The sequence below is a fragment of the Cavia porcellus genome, unplaced genomic scaffold (assembly GCF_034190915.1).
Source record: "Cavia porcellus strain 051 isolate PalLab524CR breed Dunkin Hartley unplaced genomic scaffold, mCavPor4.1 scaffold_5, whole genome shotgun sequence".
Lineage (NCBI taxonomy): Eukaryota > Metazoa > Chordata > Mammalia > Rodentia > Caviidae > Cavia > Cavia porcellus.
Window position 1 is genome coordinate 13170846 of NW_026947488.1, and position 23114 is coordinate 13193959.

Consider the following 23114-nt stretch of genomic DNA (forward strand, 5'->3'; position numbering starts at 1 on the left):
GCTGAGGCAGGAGGATGGCTGTAGACTCGAGGCCAGCCTGGGCTGTATAAGCGATTTGAAAGGCCATCCTGGACTACATGGAGAGATCCTATCTCAAAACAAAACAAAACGTAAGAATTGCAAACATAATGTTTACTAAATGCTAGAACTGAGCCAAGTACTTTTACACATACTCACTAACTGAAACCTTATGACAACCACAGCCTGCTGGTACCTATTACTGTTGCCATTTTACAGATGAGGAGACTGAGGCTCAAAGACGCTGCAAGGTCACACAGCCAATTACTAACAGAGCCAGGATTATTAGCCCAACAGTAGCATCAGGATCCCTAGAAGGAAAGGACTCAGAGTTTACTAGCAATTTTTCCTTTTATCCACTGGTTTTGTTTGTGATGAGATTTCCTCCATGTGGTGTTGAACTCACTGTGTAGCCCACACTGGCCTTGCACTCACAGGAATCTTTCTGCCTCGGCCTCCTGAGTGCTGGAATTACAGGGCCACACTATCATCTTGGCCCTTCTCTCATCCACTTGTGAAATCTTAAAAGTCAGCTCATGATTGCTCCTGTATGTAACTTTCCTCCTGTATGAGGTCCCCCCTTCCAAATACAAGCATCTAGTCTCCCTTCCAAATCAGCATGTTCTACCTACAACAGAGTCATAGCTGCCTCACAAAACTAGGTTACAGTGGCTTTTCATTGCAATTTTTCCCATTTTTGAGTGTAGAATTTCATGGTACTAATTGACTCATGATATTGTACAGCTATGATCACTGTTTCCAAAACAGTTTCCTCACCCTAAATAGAAACACTGTAACCATTAAGCAATGACTATGCCACTGTACTCCCCCCCAGACCATGGTAACCTCTAATGTACTGTCTTCATCTATGATTCAGTCAGTTCTAAATGGTTCCTGCAAAATGACAATATACAGTCACCGTCCTTTTGTGCCTGGCTTAGAGTCTAGCACAGTGCTTTCAAGATTCATCCATGCTGTAACAAGAGATGAAGGGAAGAGGAGGGAGCAGATGGGGTGGGAATGGAGAAAGAACTAAGCCCCATGAAGAATGCAATCATTATATACTGCACACATGTACTAATAAAAAATAAAAATTAGGTCGGGGATTTAACTCAGTAGCCTAAGTACCTGCCTGGCAAGCGCAAGGTTGTGAATTCGATCCCCCCCCCAAAAAAAATTTAAATTTAAATTTAAAAAACTGTTGTGGCTAAATAATTCCTTTTTTAAAAAGTGTTTTCATTACTACATGCTTGCAGTAGGTGATGAAGACATTCTTGGGAGGGGAGTTGGTACATGTATCTAATTCCTCCAGGTCAAGCATTTCTCAGTGTTGGCACTACTGGCGTTTGGGCTGCTGGGAACCCTCCTGTGTACTGCAGGATGTTTGGCAGCATCCCCGCCTGTACCCACTACACGTCAGTGCCGTCCTCCTCACCCGCTGTGACAACCAAAAATGTCCTGATATCGCCCCCGGTCCACAACCTGCTGCTTCGAGTGGGGCCTGCTCGCTCCAGCCACCCTAGGTTCTCCACACCCGAGGACTGCCACGTGCTGAACACACACTTAGGCTGCCTGCTGGCCCCGGGAAAGGTGAGTTTGGCTTTACTCTATTACTTGGAAGAATTTTTTTTTTTCCAGGAATCGAACTTAAGACCTCACACTTGCCAGGCAGGCGCTTAAGCCACTGAGGTTAAAGAATTGCAAGTTCAAGCCCAGCCCAGGCTGTTTAACAAGACCCTGGCTCAAAATAAAAAATGGAAAGGGAGCCAGGGTGGTGATGCATGCCTATAATCACAGTACTCTTAGAGGCTGAGGCAGGAGGGTCATAAATTCAAGCCCAGCCTGAGCAACTTAGGAACTTAGCAAGACCTTGTCTTAAAAGTTTAAAAAGTTGGGAAGTAGGTGTGTTAAAAAGGCCCTAGGTTCTGGGGCTGGGGATTTAGCTCAGCGGCATAAGCACCTGCCTTACAAGCAGGCGGTCGTGAGTTCGATCCCTGGTACCGATAAAAATGAGAAAGACAAAAAAAAAAAGGGCTCTAGGTTCAATCCCCAGAACCAGAGAAAAAAAATTCATATGGAATTTAAAATTTTTATTTCTAGAGAAATTATCACACTGGACCACTGTGAACATACCGCAACACTATTTGAAACAATGAAAAATTACCACACATTTAGAACACTTCCTGGGACATTATAAGAACTATAAAAAAAATCCTTGTGAAATAATAAACCTGGGGCTGGGGATTTAGCTCAGCAGCATAAGCACCTGCCTTGCAAGCAGGCAGTCATGAGTTTGATCCCCGGTGCCGATAAAAATAAATAAATAAATAAACCTAGTTAGTCCGTAATAAGAGAATAGTAAGTAGTAACAGCATAGGATGGGGGACAGATGCAGGACTTAATTAGTAACGAAGATGTGGTAAGTCCAAATCAGGATGTTAATAATGGTTTAAATGATAAAAGTACAGCTATAGGTATCGACATGAGAGGATCTCAAAAAAATTTGATTGTGAATAAAAAAGAAGTTATAGAAAGATGGGTGTGTAAAACATAAACTATGAATCACAGATGGAGGCATGGTGCATACTGGTCAGAAGCACAGTTTTTGGTGGTGTTTTGCGGTAGAGTCTTGATATGTAGTCCAGTCTGGCCTGGAATTTGGGGCACTCCTCCTGCCTCAGCCTCCGGATGCTGGGATCCCAAGTGCGCCCCACCACATGCAGTGAGCACAGGTTTTGGGACTGTGCAGCCTTACAGTGCGTCTGTCCCTCATCCTATGGCATTGGGTAGCTTCCTAGCTTCTTGATGTCATGTTTTGTGTTTTTTTTGTTGTTGTTGTTGTTTTTAACTTTTTATCAGTACCAAGGATCGAACTCATGACCAGCTGCTTGCAAGGCAGGTGCTTATGCCGCTGAGCTAAATCCCCAGCCCCTTGGTGTCACTTTATCATTTGTAAAATCAGGACACTGTCAGAAAGGAGACACAACAGCCTATTAATCAGAGACGTAGGCTCTGGACAGGGAGGATAGAAAATAGTATTCGGGAACTGGCATACATTTTTATCTTTTGATCCTTTGAGCAGATCATCTAATAATTTTAAAATTAATAAGATATGCCAGGGGCTGGCGGCTGTGGCTCAGCGGTAGAGTGTTTGCTTAGCATTTGTGAGGCCCTGGGTTTGATCCCCAGCATTCCATAAATAAGTAAGCAAATAAATAAATAAAGCATGCCACTTATTAAGCTTCTCACAACTTCAAAGCAGCTGCGCCATCTGTGGCCCCCGGGCTGGGCACCTGCCGCAGGTGTGCGTGTGAGAGGCTGGAGACCGGAGAGGGAGGGAGGGACCCGCTCCTTGTTCTGCCTCACTTGCCCGAGCGCCTTGGGTGCTGGCCCATGGGAAGCTCCTCTGGGCTCAGAGACGTAGGAGCCAAGCAAGTGGGGCCTCCTTGCAGGTCTCAGCTACATCACATTCTTCTGGATCCTTTTTCGGGGGTAGGGACTGAGCCCAGGGCCTCCTTCATGCCAGGCACATGCTGTCCTCTGAGCCACTCTCCCAGCTCCCACGTCTATGACTCCTGAGTTTTAGTGACGGCAGCCTGTCCCGTCCGTAACACTAACTGCACATGTGACACAGGTGCTAACTCCAAATACCTGTGTTCCTTTTAGCCTTTTAAATGCACAGCACGTAGTACAGTGTAGTGGTTTTCATGGATGCCCAAAGATTCTTTCATGTCCTCCTTTCAAAAGTGAAAGCTTGGGCTGGGGAGTTAGCTCAATGACATAAGTGCCTGCCTGGCAAGTTCAAGGTCATGAGTTTGAGTCTTGAGACCAAAGAAATAAAAAAAAAATTAAGAAGTGGGAGCTTACTTCCTGATAGGATTATTTCCAAAAGATGAAAAATATTTCCAAAAGATGAGAAGTATAAAACAAAAAGAGGCCTTTATTCTGAGAACACGGAGAGAGATGACTGGCACCCTACACCGCTGGTGTCCGGCGATCTCTCTGACAGACACGTGGCATGGGGTTATATAAGTATCCTCAGTTTGGGGTGGAACCTAAGGTGGCATCAGGGATGCATGGGTAGCCCATTGGTCCTAGGTTTTGCACCATAGGTAAATTCCCAAGGGTGGGGAAGACAGCATCACAGGTAAATTCCTAGGGGCAGGGGAGATAGGGGCTTCCTGGTTCCGGTTGAGGCTTTCCTGGCTACAATGTCCTGTCTGGGCCAAAGCCCTTTCATATCCCATCTCATGATTATTATTATGAAAAGGGCAAAGATTTCTCTCTTTTTTTTTTTTTTTTTTTTTTTTTAATTTTTTTTTTGAAAGATTTCTCTCTTTAACTACTTCCTGCAGGCAGGGGGCGCTGTACTGGAGCCTAGGGGAGTCGACGGGATGAAGGTTGAGGCCCAGGTAGAAGCTGGTGCCAGGTGTTTTGGCCAGGACAACTTCACTGATGAATGCACATATGTCAGACTGGAAAAACAGACAAGATGTTATGAGGAAACATGGCACTGTCATATTTAATGACCCAGGTGAGTAGAGGGAAAGGTGCCTTTGATTTAGACATGTTCCATGGTAAGGCAGAATTCTGAAAATTAAATGTGGGGTTAGGAGGAGTGAAGTTATGAGAGGTGCTTACTCCCCCATCTGAAAGCATGAAAGTTAAAAAGGGTAGGTGTGTGAGGCTTGTCTCTGGTATGCATGATGTTGGAGTCTGTAGGCAATACTGTTAAAGAGTCCTGCTATAAAAATGATCATTAGTAGAATGTAAGGAATTAAGAACCAAAGTGGATAACAAAACATGACTTAGTCTGTTAACTGTGGCTGCGAGGCCTTGGTAAGGCAGAGATGAGTAGCAAAAGGATGGTTAGATCTAGGGCTTGAGTGATGCGAAACCAGAATGGCAGTCTAGCAACTTTGATTTAGGCATGGGTCACTGTAAGCTGGTTGTATCAGCAGTTTACCTGATTGTGGGAAAGGCTTTTGTGTATCCTCAAAAAGTATAAACAAAGTGAGAAGACAAAATGTATTGGTCAGTCTTGACCAGGGTTGTCTGACAAATTGGTGAATAAGAAAGGAAGGGGATAGTCTTATAGCACTGAGGAGAGGTCCACCAGCGACAACAGGTGGAAGCTGCCGCGGTCTCAGTGTGTCTAAGTGAGCCTGCATAAACACAAGCGAGTGAAAGCATTTTAAGATTTAGGACTAGGACCTACATGAAATAGTCCCTGTTTATGAATGGCAAAGGTTGACCATCAATACCCCATCATAGAGATTGAGGACTTAATGTAGCAGCCTGACAACTCAGGAAGACCTCTGTATATATGGCCTCTATGTCCACAAATATAGAAAATTGTCTTACCTGAGACTTAGTGGACTCTGAGACTGACACTGTAAAGGGGGCTGTTGTTGCCCTGAACCCCCTTGGTCTTCGGCAGCAATTTTCTGTCCGCAAGGAATCTGGCAGTGTCGACATTTCCTGTGAGGACTAGAAGTTAGGATGGCTTTACTCACTCTCTGGTGGCTAGGACAGTCCAGCAGCCCTGGAGTAAGGTCTCAAAGAATGCCAGGATGGGGCATTTTCTTGCTCAATGTCTTCTGCTGCATTTGAGTGTGGTCCATGGGGGGGCCAGGCAGCTCCACCTTGCGTAGGTTTACCTGCCTCAGAACTCCAAGTATCACAAGTGTTAAAAATATGAAAAACCATATTAAGATCTCTCTAAGGTTTGAAGGTCAAGTTTTGCCCTTTTGTTTGGGATTTCGACTACAGTAGAATTAAGTAAGTATGCAGGAATTTAATATTGGCATTTTAGATCAGAGAGCAGGCTTTATCTGGATGGCGTATCACTTTTAGGGTGTTGTGTGGAATTACATATTTAACAGAAAAGGCTTTGACTGATAAACAAGGCTGGTAAAATTATCAAGTGGCCAGTAACCTTGATTAAATGGTTTAAGAATTGTGATTAAAAAAATAGCATCTCTTAAGCGGAGCAAATTGTAAAAAAAGCATGTCTGAGCGGAGCCGCTGAGCTGCTGTTTCGTGGTGCGCCAGCAGAGCACGCCCAAGGTGAGGGTGGGGTGAGCGTCAGGACGTAGCACGCAGGGGCGAGCTGGGACTGCCCCCAGAAACAGGTAAGGCAGCGGCGATGATGGTGCACGGGGGAGGGAGGGCCTGGGACGGCGCATGGGGGAGGGGCTGAGAGGCGGCCCGACGCAGTTCATGAAGCTGGAACTGCTCACAGGGTGCAAGGATTAGAAAGCCAATTTAGGAACACAGCTGGGTTTTTATTAGCCTCCTGGACCTATTTTAAAAGTTTGTTATAGGTTAGTATGCTTGTCCTGCTCTGGCACAGCTATAGGCCCAGGGTCATTATCAGCAGTGTTTACCTTATGTCTGTGATCAGCTTCTTCTTGAGCTGCTTGCCACAGCTGATTTCGCTCTTGTAAGCTGAGGGTGGTATTTAGAATCACATAAACATCCTTAAAATGTAAATCATAACAATTAGTAATAAATTCAAATTACCTGATATAATTCTGTGGGTCAACAGAAAAGCTACCTAATTGATGGGTAATCTGAGATAGATCAGAAAGGGAAAAAGGCACATGGATGTTAACAAGTCCCTCGGGGCCAGCTTGCTCCCGAAGTGGTAGCAGAGCCTGAGGAGAAGATCCGGAGCAGAGGGCCACTGGGCAGCCATCTGTCTGGAAGACGCGTGTGAGCAATCATCTGTAGAGTGGCCACAGAGCTGCTGAAGGTCACCCTAGGAAACACAGGCAGATGGCATCTCACTATGTGCCTTGCATCGAGAGAATTGCTGTCGGCAACCATCATGTGGAACGCAACAGGGCGGCTGTTGCTGTTCACAAGAGGAGCCACAAGGGGGCACCCGTTGCCAGACCGCGAACGTGGCGGTGCTGGGCCATATGGGGGAGGGTTGTAACATGGTAACCATTGGGCGCAAGCTGGAACAATCACGTGGCCTGCTGGAAGGACATAGTGACCGAGACCTAGTATGGTGGGAGGGCAGTGAGAATGCTGTAGGGGATAGAGAATTCTCAGGAGAATAAGAAGTCGGAGACTGTGAGGAAGCACTAACAGAGGGATCAGAGCCGCTGGGAGAGTTATGGGTCCCGGGAGACGGAGGAGAAGAGGATCGTACAGCAGGAGATAACAGCGAGGAACCATTTTGGGGGTAGGGAGGCGGCGGCCAGGAAAACAAAGGAGGGCAGGACAGAAAAGTTTGTTGCACGGTAGAGTTAGCTAAAAGTATCTGAGTGGGAGTACAAGGCTTAATGAGAGACGGGTGTGTTCTCAGAATAAGAAAGGCCTGAATATAAGGGAGTTCTAATAACTTGTTGCCGGCCTGACAGAAATCATACAAATTCCTGAGAATGTAGGGGTAAAATGTTCCTTCCTTGGGCCAAGGCTTGCCGATAGCGGGTAGGTTGGCCAGGCCTCCCGGCAGTAAAAAGTTAATTGTTTAGTTTTATGATACTTTTAATTTTAAGAGTACGTAAATTGGAAATTAGGCAATGTAAAGGCGTCTTTGGGAGTTAGAAAATACGTTTCCCATGACTGATTCAGGCAAGAAATAAGCCGTGGTCCAGAATAAGCCATCACTCGTTTGTGGCACCACATGGTGGCTAAGGTTCCAAAAACTCGTATATTCCAGTCGTCACTGACAGATTTACGAGTGGAGCCCACGTGGGTCAGTAACAGTTTTGCCTGTGAAAGCGCGAGGCTTTAAGGGAAGTGAGGGTCTTTCAGTGTGGGCGGTCCAAAAATCTCTGCTTTGGGCTATCCGAACCCAAAGAACGTGAGAGATTTTAGAGTGTGGACACAGGTTTGCCCAGAAAGAACCTTGCCCTGGGCTGTCTTAAGGACGTGAAAATGCACAGACCCACATGAACGGGGGAAACAGTTGACTGGTGCTGCCCAGTGCTAAGAGTTCTCCAGAGAGTGCTCACCTGAAATCAATCTGGCCGATGCTGAGTGCAGGCAGCTGATAACAAGGACCTCTCGGGAGAGGAAAAAGCACGGAATTAATCCAGGATGTTATCTGGTTTGTGAAATGACTGGGGACTCAACTGGGTGTGTCCCAGGAGTCAATCGCCTGCCAATGGAGTCATGGAACCAAATGATAGGATTATTTCCAAAAGATGAAAAATATTTCCAAAAGATGAGAAGTATAAAACAAAAAGTGGCCTTAATTCTGAGAACACAGAGAGAGATGACCAGCACCCCCCACCGCTGGCGTCCAGCGATCTGTCCAGCAGACACGTGGCATGGGGGGGTATGTAAGTAGCCTCAGTTTGGGGTGTAACCTAAGGTGGCATCAGGGATGCATGGGTAGCCCATTGGTCCTAGGTTTTGCACCATAGGTAAATTCCCAGGGGCGGGGGAGATAAGGACTTCCTTGTTCCAGTTGAGGTTTTCCTGGCTACAGTGTTCCAGTTGAGGTTTTCCTGGCTACAGTGTCCTGTGTGGGCCAAAACCCTTTCACTTCCCTCCATACCCACGCTGTACACAATGTAATGGACTTGGGATTTTTTTTTTTTTTTTGGTCTTCTTGTCTTGTCTTTTCTTTCTTTCTTTCTTTCTTCTTTTTTTTTTTTTTTTTAGACGAGGTCTCACTATTCAGTTCAGGCTAGCCTTGAGCTCACTTTTGTAGCCCCGGCTGGTCTTGAATCCGCAAGATCCTCCTGCCTCATCCTCCCAAGTGCTGGGATTACAGACATGCACCACCACACCTAACTCAATATAATGGATTTTGAATTCTGAGGCTTCATCATAAAAAACTGTCTTTAACATGATTTCTTCTTGGAATAGCACACCCTGGGAGAAGTGAGCTCTGCTTCCTAAGGACAGTTGAGCTCCCCACAGGTATGGAAGGGTGAAGTATGGAAGTTGTGAATTTATAGAAATATGGGTATGTAAAACATGAGGAATTGGGCCCTGCCAACAGCCATTGAGAAATAGAGGCTCCTGGTAACAACCTTGTGAATGACCTGTCTTGAGAGTGATCCCCTGGGCTGGGCATGGTGGCACATGCCTGTAATCCCAGCACTTGGGAGGCTGAGGCAGGAGGATCACTGTGAGTTTGAGGTCAGCCTGGGTTACATAGTGAATTCAAGGTCAGCCTGAACTACTTAGAAAGACCTTGTCTCAGAAAAACAAAGAAGGAAGGAAGGAAGGAAGGAAGGAAGGAAGGAAAGAAAGAAAGAAAGAAAGAAAGAAAGAAAGAAAGAAAGAAAGAGAAAGAGGTTTCCCTACCTCTGTGAAACTTCAGGGGACGCAGCCCTGAGGACCCCCAGCTGCAGAGCACCCCTTGCAGAGGCCTGTAGCTCTTCCCTTCTGAATTCCTCACCCACAGCAACTGGGAAATAATCAATGTGTATTTTAAGTCATCAGGCTTGAGGCAATTTGTTATGCAGAAATCCAGAATGGCCACCTAGATGTGGCGGTGTGTGCCTATAATCCCAGCAATCTGAGGCAGAGGCAGGAGGATCATTTGTCTGAGCCAGCTGCTCCTCAGACAGAAGACTAATGTCTAGAATATGTAAAGACCTCACATAATTAGACCCTAAAATAAAAGACCCAATTAAAAATCGGCAATTGAAATGAAGAGACCCTTCTCAGAAGAAGTACAAATGACCACAAATACATGGAAAAATGTTCAGTATCTCCAGCTATTAGAGAAATGCAAACTGAAAAAATGCTAAGATTCCATCTGACTCCATAAAGATTGGCCTTCATCAAGAAATCAGATAATATGGATAAATCAGATAAAATGGTAGAGCTGTAGGAGCTGGGGGGGGAGGAAGCCTTCCGCATTACTGGTGGGAATGTGAACAGGCACAGCCGCTGTGGGAATCAGTATGGTGGTTCCTGAAAAAAGAGAAAAGAATCAATCCTCCCTGCAGGTATCTTCCTGGAAGAGGAACATATCGCAGTGATATAGGCCTACCTTGTTTCTAGCAGCACAACTCAGAATGGCTAAATCTCGGCTGCAGCCTCTGTGTCCGTCAGCAGGTAACTGGACAAACAGAAGGGATACGTGCGTGCGGTGGTGCCTACTCTGCTTTGCAGAAGGACAAGTGTGGTCGTTTGTAGGAAAATGAATGCGCTTTAAAACTGTGATGTTAAGTGAATGAAACAGACACCCAAGCTTAGATATTGCATGGTTTTTAATGAGAAACCCAAAGTATAATAACTCGGAGCAAACTAAAAGATAGGCCATAGAAAACAGAGAAATAGATCTATAGCAAATGGGAAACAGACCAAGAGATGGATGGAGGGGAGGGAGAGGAAGGGGTGACAGGAAGAATTAAAATGTGTTAAATGTACATACAGCAGCTCCCGGCAGTGAATGTAGACATTATGTGCTGTGAATATGAACTAAAAAACATATATTAAAAAAAAGTTTAAAAAAAAAAGGGAGCTGGGGATTTAGCTCAGCAGCATAAGCATCTGCCTTGCAAGCCAGCAGTAGTAAGTTCGATCCCTGGTACGGATAAAAAGTTTAAAAAAAAAAAAAATATATATATATATATATATATATATATATATATAATTTTAATTTCAAGGTCTGGGCATGTAGCTAGTGCAAAGGTCCTGGGTCCAATCTCCAGTACAACAGAAAAGACAAACAGGGGCTGGGGATTTAGCTCAGTGGCATAAGCGCCTGCCTTGCAAGCAGGCAGTCGTGAGTTCGATCCCCGGTACCAATAAAACAGAAAAAAGACAAATGCCACTTGATCTGATTAATAATTCTTCACACTACAAAAGCATTGTCACTCTAAATGGAGGAGAAAACACAAAATGAGTAAAAGACAAGGTTTAAAAAAATGGAGATACCAGGAGCTAAGGGGGATTCTAAAGAAATGCTCCTGCAACTTCTAGGCAGTAAAGTCCCCAGAGTGCCTGGCTGCTTTAGCAATCCTGTCCAGACTCTCTCTGCCTACGGGTAAGCACTTCCTGCTCCGGGAACTGCCACGTCTGACCTGCCTGTGCCCGTCCTGTAGGAGGCAGCCCTTACATGGACTCAGCCATGGGTCCTGCAGGCCGGGCCGGGAGCTCCAGCGTCTCCCTGCATCACCCGGGGCCCCTCGCTTGGAGCATTCATTACATATTTAATAGATGGGGCCAAACTCAGGACCTGCACATTCTTAAGATCTGAGTGCATGTGAAAATCTTAAACGTCTTTCCTGAGAATCAGCAAGGCCCTGAGATCCTTGGAGGCCGAAGTTATTGGAAGTTTCACCTGCCTATAAAATCCACATCAGCTTTGGGCACCAGCAGCTTCCTTTCCAGTCACACCTGATTCTGTTTATCTCCCTGCCAAACCAGAGCTCCAACAGACTGACTGGGAAAGGCAGATGGTTGGATTTTTTTTCCTTTTGGTGGGCTAAAATTGAGCTGCATTTAGATGTGAGTCTGCATCCTCCCATTCAGGGCAGCGAGTTTCCAGCTGATTTAATTCTCAAATGGATGTTACTCAGTGATTAATGCCGAGTGGTACCTACTATCACAGCAGCGGCACCAGCTCTAGATCGACTTAGTTCCATAATATTTTCATTCATCCCACAAACACTTGCTGAGATCCCACACTGTTCTGAACGTTGCTCTGGGCACTGTGATAACGCCGTCTCCTTCCTGCCCTTCCTCCCTCCTCCCCGGAGCCAGCTGTTCCCAGGAGTTGGGAGTGTAAGCTTCCTGTGGGCGCTATAGGAGCCCTACAGGACCCGAGAAGAAACTGAGGAAGAGGGAGGTTCAGAAACTTGCTCAAGGCCAGGAAGGCCACAGACCAGGGCAGACAGAACAGATGAGAAAAGGAAATGAAAGCAGGTTGACAAGAAGAGACAGGAGCCTGTGGTCAGGGCAGCCCCTTCTGAGCAGGTGACCAACCGCATTCCACAACCGGAGACTGAGAGGCACCAGATGGTATCTTGGGAAGTTCTAACCAGGAAATAAACCTGGATGGAATGGCTGGTGCTCTGGCTGCCATCTTGGGCCAGGAAGATAAGGATGGTAAGAGGGCTCGGAGGAAGCTGCAGTGAAGCGCTTTGGGAGCCATGTAAGCCTTGGGCTGCTGTCCTCAGACCTCATTTATGTGAAGCCAAATTATTTCTTTGTTGTTATAGCCATGAAGGTTTTATCATATGCCACTGAATCTAATCTTAATTGCCTATTGTCCCTTCTATGAGGGACTGAATGAGTTTGCCTAAATTCTTTGCAGTTTTATCTCAGGCCCCACACAATATGTTAAGAGGCAGAGCCTCAAAGAGGGAGGTAGGCAGGCCAGAAGGCAGGGCCTTTGTGACCGGAAGCGGTGCTCACAAAAGAGGCCTGCAGAGCTCTCCTGCCTGGTGCCTTCAGAGTCTCAGCAAGAAGATGGTCCTCCATGAGCCGGGAATGAGCTCCTTCAGACAGGACTCTGCAGACATCCGACATCTCTGTCTGGAACCTTTCAGCCTCCTGAACTGTAAGAAATAAATGTTTGAGGAGCTTTAGCTCAGCGGCATAAGCCCCTGCCTTGTGAGCATGTGGTCGTGAGTTCAATCCCTGGTACCGAGAAAAAAAAAAAAAAAAGAAAGAATCAGTTGTCTCATGGAAATAATAATATAGACTTTATTGAGCACGTTACCAGACCTTATTTTATAATCTACACATAGTAACTCATTCATTTCTCATAATAGCCTTATGGAGTACTTTCAATACCCTAATGATAAAAGCTTAATTTGTTTATTTATGGTTTTTATCGGTACCGGGGATCGAACTCACAACCACCTGCTTGCAAGGTAGGTGCTTATGCCGCTGAGCTAAATCCCCAGCCCCAAAAGCTTAATTAATTAATTTATTTTTAAAGAAAAAAGCAAAAAGTTTTATTTATCTTTGTATAATTCACATAACACATAAAGCACCCATTGACAGCAATATCACATCACCAAAATCAATTTTAGAACATATTCATTAAATAAAAACCTAAAAAACGCCTCCACACTCTTTAGTTACCACCTCTAACCCTCCCAATGCACCCAGCCGTAAGCAACCACCAATCTACTGTTTGTCTTCATGCGTTTGCCAATTCTGGACAAAGCACGTAAGTGCCTTTGCGCAGTCTGTGGCTGGCTTCCTTCACGTGGTGCAACGTTTTCACATGAGCTAGAATTTCACTCATTCTTACCTATAACAATGGGGAGTATAGGATAAGTCCCTTATTTTTTTCTTGCAGGGCTGGAGATGAAACCCAGGGCCTTGTGCATGCCAGGCAAGCACTCCACCCCCTGCTACACCCCAGCGGCCAATACACATTTATATCATTTATGTGTCTAATTGTCTCGGCCTCCCAGTGCTGGGATCACAGGCCTGTGCCACCACCCCAGGCAGCATTCTGTTTCTCAAGCAACCTTTATTCCGCTCAAATTGTTGCTTTTCTTTTTTTTTCCCACCAACTCGATATTCTTTATTTCACAAAGATACACAGATGCCATTAATATAAGAATCTTTATCTCTTGGTTTCTAAACATTTACCCACTAGTGGGTTTTGGTGCTAGGCTGCTGTCCTTCGTGGTTTAGGGAAAGCTTAGGTGGCTGAGGTTTGTAAAGCCTAATTTTTTCTTTCTTTTCAGAAGTCTTCTGGGATGTTTTCTTTTTTTTTTTTTTTTTTTTTTTTTTTTGGTCTTTTTCATTTTTATCGGTACCAGGGATCGAACTCACGACTGCCTGCTTGCAAGGCAGGAGCTTATGCCGCTGAGCTAAATCCCCAGCCCCTCTGGGATGTTTTCTGTCTGCCTCTGTCTCCCTGCTGCTGCTTAATTTGATGGATTTCATTTTCTAGTTACACAGTGGCCTTCTCAATCTCCCAGTTCTGGCTGACCAGGGACACCCCGTTAGGCTCCATTCCCTCGGTTTCAATCCGGCTGTGAGTTCCATGTTTTTCCGCTACCAGTTTAAAGCTCAAATATGCTTCCTTCACTTCCGAAGCTCTTTCTGCGCAGATTCAATCATATGAACTAGATTTTCATGGTATACTTTCCAGGCGTTACATCCGCATGGTGACATTGATTTCAGATTATCAGGTTCTCAATTCAATGCTCTAATGGAGCCACAGAACTGTCACACATTCCTGCCACACAATAATGTCATTTTCCTGACCCGAAGCTCATACTATTTCATACTGAGCAATTCAATCGGTTGTCGAACTGCCAAACTGTCAAACTCATTTCTCATTCTGTCAGTTTCAAAAGCAGTGTCATCCCGGGCTGTGAAGTAAATAGGGTAATTCTTAGTAGGTCAGGATGATACAGAGGCTTCATCCTCCAACAGGGTCGGAGCCTTACGGACGTGGTAGAAAAGAGATGCGGCAGCGGTTAAAACGCTTAGGGCCGCCTCATAAATGTATTCAAATCTGGATAGACTTGAAGTGTGAACAAGAGTGGGAGGACAACCTGATTTTTATCTCTTTAGCAAAGTTCATTAGTGTGATTGCCTAGAAAGATGAGGATGTATGTAAAAACAAAAAGCTTTGCAGCCAACCAAAAGTTCAGCAAGGAAGACAGGGTATAGGAGGGGCCTGGAGAAAAGGTGGTTAAGGGGTAGGGGCAGGTGAGTATGGTTTAACAATAATCACTGTGTATTTCCAAGTAGCTGGTAGAGGCCGGGATGTAGCTGGGTGGCAGAATGCTTGCTTCCCATGCACGAGGCCCTGAGTTCAGCTCTTAGCACCAAAGTAAGGCTGGTGGGAGGATTTTGCATCTACCTCCAGCACCTGAGCATGACAGCTGTTTGAGGTGATGGATGATCCAGTCACCCTGATCTGATCACTAGACACCGTGTATGCACGCTGAAATGTCATACCCACAAATATGAACAACTCTTCTGTCAATTAAAAAAAAAAAGGCTTTGGGTTAACCAAAGGTTCAGTGAAAAAGAATGTGCACCTTCGGGACACCGTGAACATGATTTTACTAACTCCCAGAGCTCCATGAGTTACCCCCACTTCACAGGTGAGGCCCGTAATGGGGGTAGCTGACATTGGACTCTAGGTGTCCAACTCCAGTAATTGTGTCCCCTACATGACACAATTGATTCAACTGTATGACAACTCGTTATCAATAAGATGTTTTCTGTGTTTCTTGGGCAGGTTTAATTCCATCCTGGTTTTTAGGTTTCTATCCCTCCACCCCTTTTGGCAGTATGGGGGACTGAACCCAGGGAGTACTGACCCTGGCCCTTCTTTAAAATTTTGTTTTGATACAGAATCTTACTAAATCATCCAGGTAGACCTCTTCAACTCGCCATCCTCCACTTTGTGAGTCAGTTAGATTGCGGCTGTGCTCCCTGCCTGGCCTCATCTGTTGATAATTTTGGGGGATTTAGCTCAGTGGCATAAATGCCTGCTTGGCAAATGTGAGGTCATGAGTTCAATCCCTGACACCAAAAAAAAATTTGATATTTTATATCACCTCTTTTTTTTCTTTAGACAAGGTCTTGCAATGTAGTTCAGGCTGACCATGAACTCACTTTGTACCCCAGACTGGCCTCAAACTTACAGTAATTCTCCTGCCTCAGGCTCCCAAGTATTGGGGCGTTTATGTCACCTGTTAACAAAGTTTGAAATAGACAGAAGTTGGGGCCAGGGATTTAGTTCAGCGGCACAACGCCTACCTGGCAAGCATGAGGTTGTGACTTTGATCCTTGGTACAAAAAAAAAAAAAAAAAAAAATAGAAGTGGTCTTTTTTATCTATTTTGTATGGTTATTGGGAAGATTACATGTGATGTTATAGGTGAACCTAGATTTCCTCAGACTCCTTTACCTGGTTTTTGTTTTTGTTTTTGTGGTACTGGGATTGAACTCATACTCTTGTGCTTGCCAGGCAGCCACTTACACCACTGAGCTAAATCCCCAGCCCTTTTACCTGATTTTTGAACTTGAATTGTGCTTTATCTTAACTATCCTGAAATTTTTCTAATAGGAATTAATTAACTGGATAACTAAACAAATTTTGTTTTTGTTTTTTACCGGTACCAGGGATCGAACTCACGAACTCACAACCACGCGCTTGCAAGGCAGGCGTTTATGCCGCTGAGCTAAATCCCCAGCCCCAATAACTAAACAACTTTTAAAAGACAAGAGTTATTTGCAGCATTGGTTATAATGACCACAAATTAAAAACAAATGAACCATCCAGTGGGAGAAACCTGGCTATAATAAATACACATCTTTGGCTGCCAAGCAAGAGGGGTTGTAAAAGCGTTATTTACTGACTTGCAAATATGTTTGCCTCATGTGTAGTTATAGAAGGTGGCATCAGTGCCACCTTCCCAGTGATAAAGTAGTCACATGAGAGCCATGCCACCCAATGCGGGCAGAACTTATCTCTGGTGTGGCATTAAAGGTAATTATTTTTTTTTCTTGGAGCTACTCTGTACTTTCCAGCTTTGTTCTAATAAACATGCACTACTTTGTAATAAAAGTTTTTAAATAAAAAGAAATTTTACTTCCCTTTTTATATTTGTGCATATTTTCTACATTTTTGTACCTGGCACAGGAGGTTTGTTTTTTTTTTAAGGAAAGTTTTTTCTTTTCTTTTTTTATTCAGATCTTATTGATACATTTTAAATACACAAAATGATCACATTCATCATAGAAAATTTGTACCTATAAATGATATAACCAGCTGGATGTGGTGGCTCACGCCTGTCATCCCAGCACTCGGGAGGCTGAGGCAGGAGGGTCATTGTGAGTTCGAGACCAGCCTGGGCTACAGAGAGAGCTCAAGGCCAGCCTGCACTGCATAGTGAGACCCTGTTTTTAAAAAGTAAAAGCAAACCCAAACAAAATAAAGAAATCTGACTCATTTCCTTTCCCTTGCCTCTCGCCTGTCCTTGTCCTGCAGTTTCCCTTCCTGCAGTACCGCCTCTACGACGCTAGGTGGAGCAGCAAGGGGTGATGGGGCGGACCCCGCGACGGTGCAGGCCGGAACCTGGAGCCCAGCAAGCAGGGCGCTGGAGAGGCCGTCCAGTCCCACGGGGAAGGGGCTGTGCCGTGGACATGAGAGACTGATCTGGGGACAAGGACACGCACACAGGTGTTGGAGCATTAACGGGGAGACCAAGACGTCCACAAGGAAGTTGGAGGGTGTCTGGCAAGTGGTGTTGGGGGCCAAAGGGTGAGAAAGGCAGGACATCCACGTGCTGGGGTGACCAAGCTAGTGGGGCCTGCAGGCGGGTGAGGAGGCCTCTGTGCAGGCCGGAAGGGCAGCCAGGCAAGGGGAGACTGGTTTCATGTGGAGAATCACGTGGATATATTCTAAGGATAACAGAAACCTTGTCACTGTCAGAGAAGAGGCTTACAGATGTGAAAAGGGACTCATGAGTATATATATTAGCATGGGATTTGAACTCATGACTCAGGCAGGCTGTTATGCCACTAAACTAACTCCCTGGCTCTGGCCTTGTGGTTGTTAATACTTGTAGAATTAGCAGTTGGAGCGTGTGTGGGGGACGTACATTCAGTGGTGTGCTGGAGCCAAATCAAACTGACTCAGAAGCAGTAACATGGGCGTCTCCCGCAGTGTCATGCTCAGGGCCGCCACCTGAATAAGCCATGGTGGTGATATTTATAACGTGCAAATAAGCAAACACTAAGAAACACCACCATTTCCCACATGGTACTAAAATCCTAAATAGAGAAAATTAGGCAAGAAAAATAAATGCCAGGCATAGTGGCTCACACCTGTATTCCCAGCACTTGGGAGGCTGAGACAGGAGGATCGTTGCGAGCTCAAGACCAGCCTGGGCTACAAAGTGAGCTCAAGGCCAGCCTGAACTGCATAGCGAGACCCTGTCTCAAAAAAGACAAAAAAAAAAAAGAAAAAAGAAAAGAAAAGAAAAAAGAAAGAAATAAAAGGCATTCCAATTGGAAATTATATTGAAAAACAGACACAAAAGCCAGACATGGTGTGGCATCTGCCTGTAATCACAGCATTCAGGAAGCTGAGGCAGGAGGATCACCACAAATTCAAGTCCAGCCTGGGCTACACAGCAAGATCCTATCTCCCTAATTTCACAACTTACTGCAAAGCTACAATTATCAAAATAACATGGTACTGGAATAAAGACAGATACATAGACCCAGAAGAATGAAACAGAGGATCTAGACATAAAGCCTTCCATATAGTGAAAACTGTTTTGTTTGTTTTGTTTTGTGTTGTTTTTGAAAAAAAAATCATCAGATGGAGCCCAGGCTGACCTCAAATTTGCCATCTTCCTGTCTCAGCCTTTTGAATGCTGGGATTGTAGGGTTGTACCATCCCATACAGTGCAAGTTGATTTTGACAAGGATAAGACTGTTCAACAGGGAAAGAGTTATCTTTTCAACACATGGTGTTAGGAAAACGGAATACATGCAAAGGAGGAGCAGGGTAAGACATGAAAGAAAAGCAGTTGGGCCCTTGCTTATACCACAAATAAAAATTAACTTAAAATGTCTCAAAACGAGCTGGACAGGGTGGTGCATGACTGGAATCCCAGCACTCTGGGAGAGTAAGCTAAGGCAGAAAGATTGCAAGTCTGAGTACAACTTGGGCAGTTTAGCAAGACCTTTTCTCAAAACAAAACAAAACAAAGCAAAACAAAAAAAAACCTGGTGGGGGAGAGAGATAAAGAGAGAGAGAGAGAAACGTTGGAAATCTCACACTCCCTAATTTCATTTTTATTTTTTGCCTTTTTGAGACAGGGTCTCCCTATAGGCTGGCTTTGAGCTCACTTTGTAGCCCATGCTGGTCTCGAATTTGCAAAGGATCCTCCTGCCTCAGCCTCGAGTGCTGGGATTACACCAAGCTTCAAACTCCCTAATTTCATGAAAATATGCTCCATATCACAAATTGTTAGGGAAGTATAAATAAAACCACAAAGAACTCACTTCACATCCACTATAATTTTTAAGAAATAATGAAACAGTAATGTTGGCAAGAGTGTGGAGAAATTGATACCCTTGTAAATCAATCTGTCAGTGTAAAATGGCACAGCCCTTTTGGGAAATAGATTGGCAGTTCTTCAAAAAAGTCAAATGTAGAGTTATTATGTGGCCCAGCAATTCCGTGTCTAGGTACATACCCAAGGAAATTAAAAACATCTGTCCACACAAAACCTTATACATGAATGTTCATAGCACTGTAATTCATAATAGCCAAAATGCAATTTGAAATTAAGATGTAATCGCAACAGACACTGCCAAAATCCAGAAGATTACTAGTATATGTTTTGCTAACGTGTATGTCAATTGACTGGAGAATTCCCAAGAAATGGATAGATTTCTGGATACATATAAATTACCAAACCTGCTGGGGATTTAGCTCAGCAGCATAAGCGCCTGTCTTGCAAGCAGGCAGTCGTGAGTTCAATCCCTGGTACCGATACAAAGGAAAAAGACAAAAAAAAAAAATTGCCATAAATTACCAAACCTAAACCAAAAAGATATTTAAAGCCGGCATGGTGGCTCATGCCTATAATCCCAGCACTCAGGATCTGAGGCAGGAGGATCATTTGGTGTTCGAGACCAGCACAAGGCCAGCCTGAACTACACAGAGAGACCTGGTCTCAAAAAGACAAAAAAAAAAAAAAAAAAAAAAAAGAAGATATTAAAGAAAAACTCTGAAGGGGCTGGGGATTTAGCTCAGCGACATAAGCACCTGCCTTGCAAGCAGGCGGTCATGAGTTTGATCCCCGGTACCGATAAAAATGAAAAAGACAAAAAAAAAAAAAAAGAAAAGAAAAACTCTGAATAATCCAATAGCATGCAATGACATTAAAGAAATAAAACCTATGAATTTAAAAAATCCAGGCCAAAAAATAAAAGTCCAAGTCCAGATGGATTCACTATTGAATTACATAGAGCTTCAGGGAAGATCTAACACCATACTCCTCAAAGTCTTCAAAGAAATTGAATGAGAAGTACTGCAGTCATCCCTAGAAGCTAGCATTATCTTTATTCTAAAGCCAGAGAAGGATCCAACCATTGAAAACTTTCAGCCAATCTCTTTAATGAGCCTGCATGCAAAAACCCTCAACAAATCATCAAAAAGATCACACATCACATGATCAAGTAGGTTTCATCCCAGGACACAAGGAAGGCTCAACACCCACAAATCAACAAGTATGGTGCATCATATAAACAGCAGCCAGGGCCAAAACCACATGGTCATCTCAGTAGGTGCAGGAAACACCTTTGACAAGATCCAACACCCATTCATGACCAAAACGCTGGGGAAAGTACATGTGGAGGGGCCTCATCGCAATGTTTAAAAACTGTTTATGACAAACTTCCTGCCAACATCACATCAAGTGGGGAAAAACTGAAGGCTTTCCCTCTAAAACCAGATGTCCACTGTCGCCACTCCTGTTCAACACGGCCCTGGAAAGATTAGTCAGAACAAGTATACAAAAAAAAAAAAAAAAAAGAAAAGAAAAGAAAAGAAAGGGTGCCTATAATCCCAGAACTCAGGAGACTGAGGCAGGAGGTTCATTGTGGGTTTGAGACCAACCCGGGCTACAACGTGAGCTCAAGGCCAACCTGAACTGCATAAAAAAAAAAAAAAAAAACCAGAAAGAAAAGAAAAAGAAAGAAAGGGATATGTATGGGAAAGGAAGTCAAGTTATTATTTCCAGATGACGCAGAAGACTCAAAAAATTCCACCAAAAGAAAGCTAGAAGTAGACAAATTGAGCAGTGTAGCTGCATAAAAAATCAACACAAAAAAGCATTCCTGTATATCAGTAATGAACTCATTGAGAAAGAGATAGGAGGGGCTGGGGATTTAGCTCAGCAGCATAAGCACCTGCCTTGCTAGCAGGCGGTCCGAGTTCAATCCCCGGTACCGATAAAAATGAAAAAGACAAAAAAAATAAAAAAAAAGAGAAAGAGATAGGAAAAATATTATTTAAAATAACATCAAGAGAGCTGGGGATTTAGCTCAGTGGCACAGCGCCTGCCCTGCAAGCATGAAATTGTAACTTTGATCCCCAGCACCAAAAATAAATAACACCAAGAGAAATCACATAGGAATCAACCCAAGCAAGGAAGTAAAAAACCTCTACAACAAAATCTACAGTACTCTGTGAAAGGGTTTTGGCCCAGACAGGACACTGTAGCCAGGAAAGCCTCAACCGGAACCAGGAAGCCCCAATCTCCCCCGCCCCTAGGAAGTTACCTGTGACGCCATCTTCACGCCCCTGGAAATTTACCTATGGTGCCAAACCTAGGACCAATGGGCTACCCATGCATTCCTAATGCCCGCCTTAGGTTCCACCCCAAACCAAGGCTACTTACATACCCCCATGCCACGGGTCCGCTGGAGACATTGCTGGACGCCAGCGGTGGGGGGTGCTGGTCATCTCTCTCCGTGTTCTCAGAATAAAGGCCGCTTTTTATTTTATACTTCTCATCTTTTGGAAATATTTTTCATCTTTTGGAAATAATCCTATCATTTGGTGCCGTGACTCGATTGGCAGGCAATTTGACTCCTGAGACACACCCAGTTCAGTCCCCAGCCAATAACATCCTGGATTAATTCCGTGCTTTTTCCACTCCCAAGACGTCCTTCTCGCCAGCTGCCTGCACTCACCATCGGCCAGATTGATTTCAGGTGAGCACTCTCCAGGAAACTCTTGGCACTGGGCACCCCCAGTCGACTGTTCCCCCTGTTCATATGGGTCTGTGCATTTTCACGTCCTTAGGACAGCCCAGGGCAAGGTTCTTTCTGGGCAAACCTGTGTCCACACTCTAAAATCTCTCATGTTCTTTGGATTCGGATAGCCCAAAGCAGAGATTCTTGGACCGCCCACACTGAAACGCCCTCACTTCACTTAAAGCTTCACGTTTTCAAGGGCAAAACTGTTACTGACGTCACATGGGCTCCACTCGTAAATCTGTCAGTGACGACTGGAATATACGAGTTTTTGGAACCTTAGCCGCCATGTGGTGCCACAAACAAGTGACGGCTTGTTCTGGACCATGGCTTATTTCTTGCCTGAATCAGTTATGGGAAACGTATTTTCTAACTTCCAAAACACGCCTTTACATTGCCTAATTTCCAATTTACGTACTCTTAAACTCCTGTATACTTACTTAATTCTACTGTAATCCAAAATCCCAAACAAAAGGCAAAACTTGACCTTCAAACCTTAGAGAGATCTTAAATTGGTTTTTCACATTTTTAACACTTGTGACACTTGGAGTTCTGAGACAGGTAAACCTACACAAGGTGGAGCTGCCTGCCCCCCCCCATGGACCACGCTCAAATGCAGCAGAAGACATTGGACAAGAAAATACCCCATCCTGGCATTCTTTGAGACCAGGGCTGCTGGACTGTCCTAGCCACCAGAGAGTGAGTAAAGCCATCCTAACTTCTAGCCCTCACAGGAAATGTCGACACTGCCAGATTCATCGCTGAAAAAATTGCTGCTGAAGACTGAGGGGGTTCAGGGCAACAACAGCCCCCTTTGGGGTGTCCGTCTCAGAGTCCAAGTCGCACTAAAGTCTCAGGTAAGACATTCTCTATATTTGTGGACATAGAGGCCATATATACAGAGGTCTTCCTGAGTTTTCAGGCTGCTATATCAAGTCCTCAATCTCTATGACGGGGTATTGATGGTCAACCTATGCCATTTACAAACAGGGCCTATTTCATGCAGATCCCAGTACTAAATCTTAAAATGCTTTCACTCCCTTGTGTTTATGCAGGCTCACTTAGACACACTGAGGCCTCGGCAGCTTCTACCTGTTATCACTAGTAAACCTCTCCTCAGTGACATAAGACCACCTCCTTCCTTTCTTATTCACCAAATTCTCAGGTAACCCTAGTCAAGACTGACAGATACATTTTGTCTTCTCACTTTGTTAATACTTTTTCAGGATACATAAAAGCCTTTCTCACAACCAGGGAAACTGCTGATATACTTGCTAAAGTTCTGTTGCAGCAAATCATTCCAAGGACTACAACCAAGTTACAGCGACCCATATCTGATACAGCAATCAAATTTGCTAGACTGCCATTCTGGTTTCGCATCACTCAGGCCCTAGATCTGAC

General features: G+C 44.6%; 1 pseudogene; it reads right to left on the reverse strand.

Moving 5' to 3' along the window:
- Nucleotides 1-6105: 6105 nt before the first annotated feature.
- Nucleotides 6106-14310, reverse strand: LOC100733779 (pre-mRNA-splicing factor SPF27-like; annotated as a pseudogene).
- Nucleotides 14311-23114: the final 8804 nt, after the last annotated feature.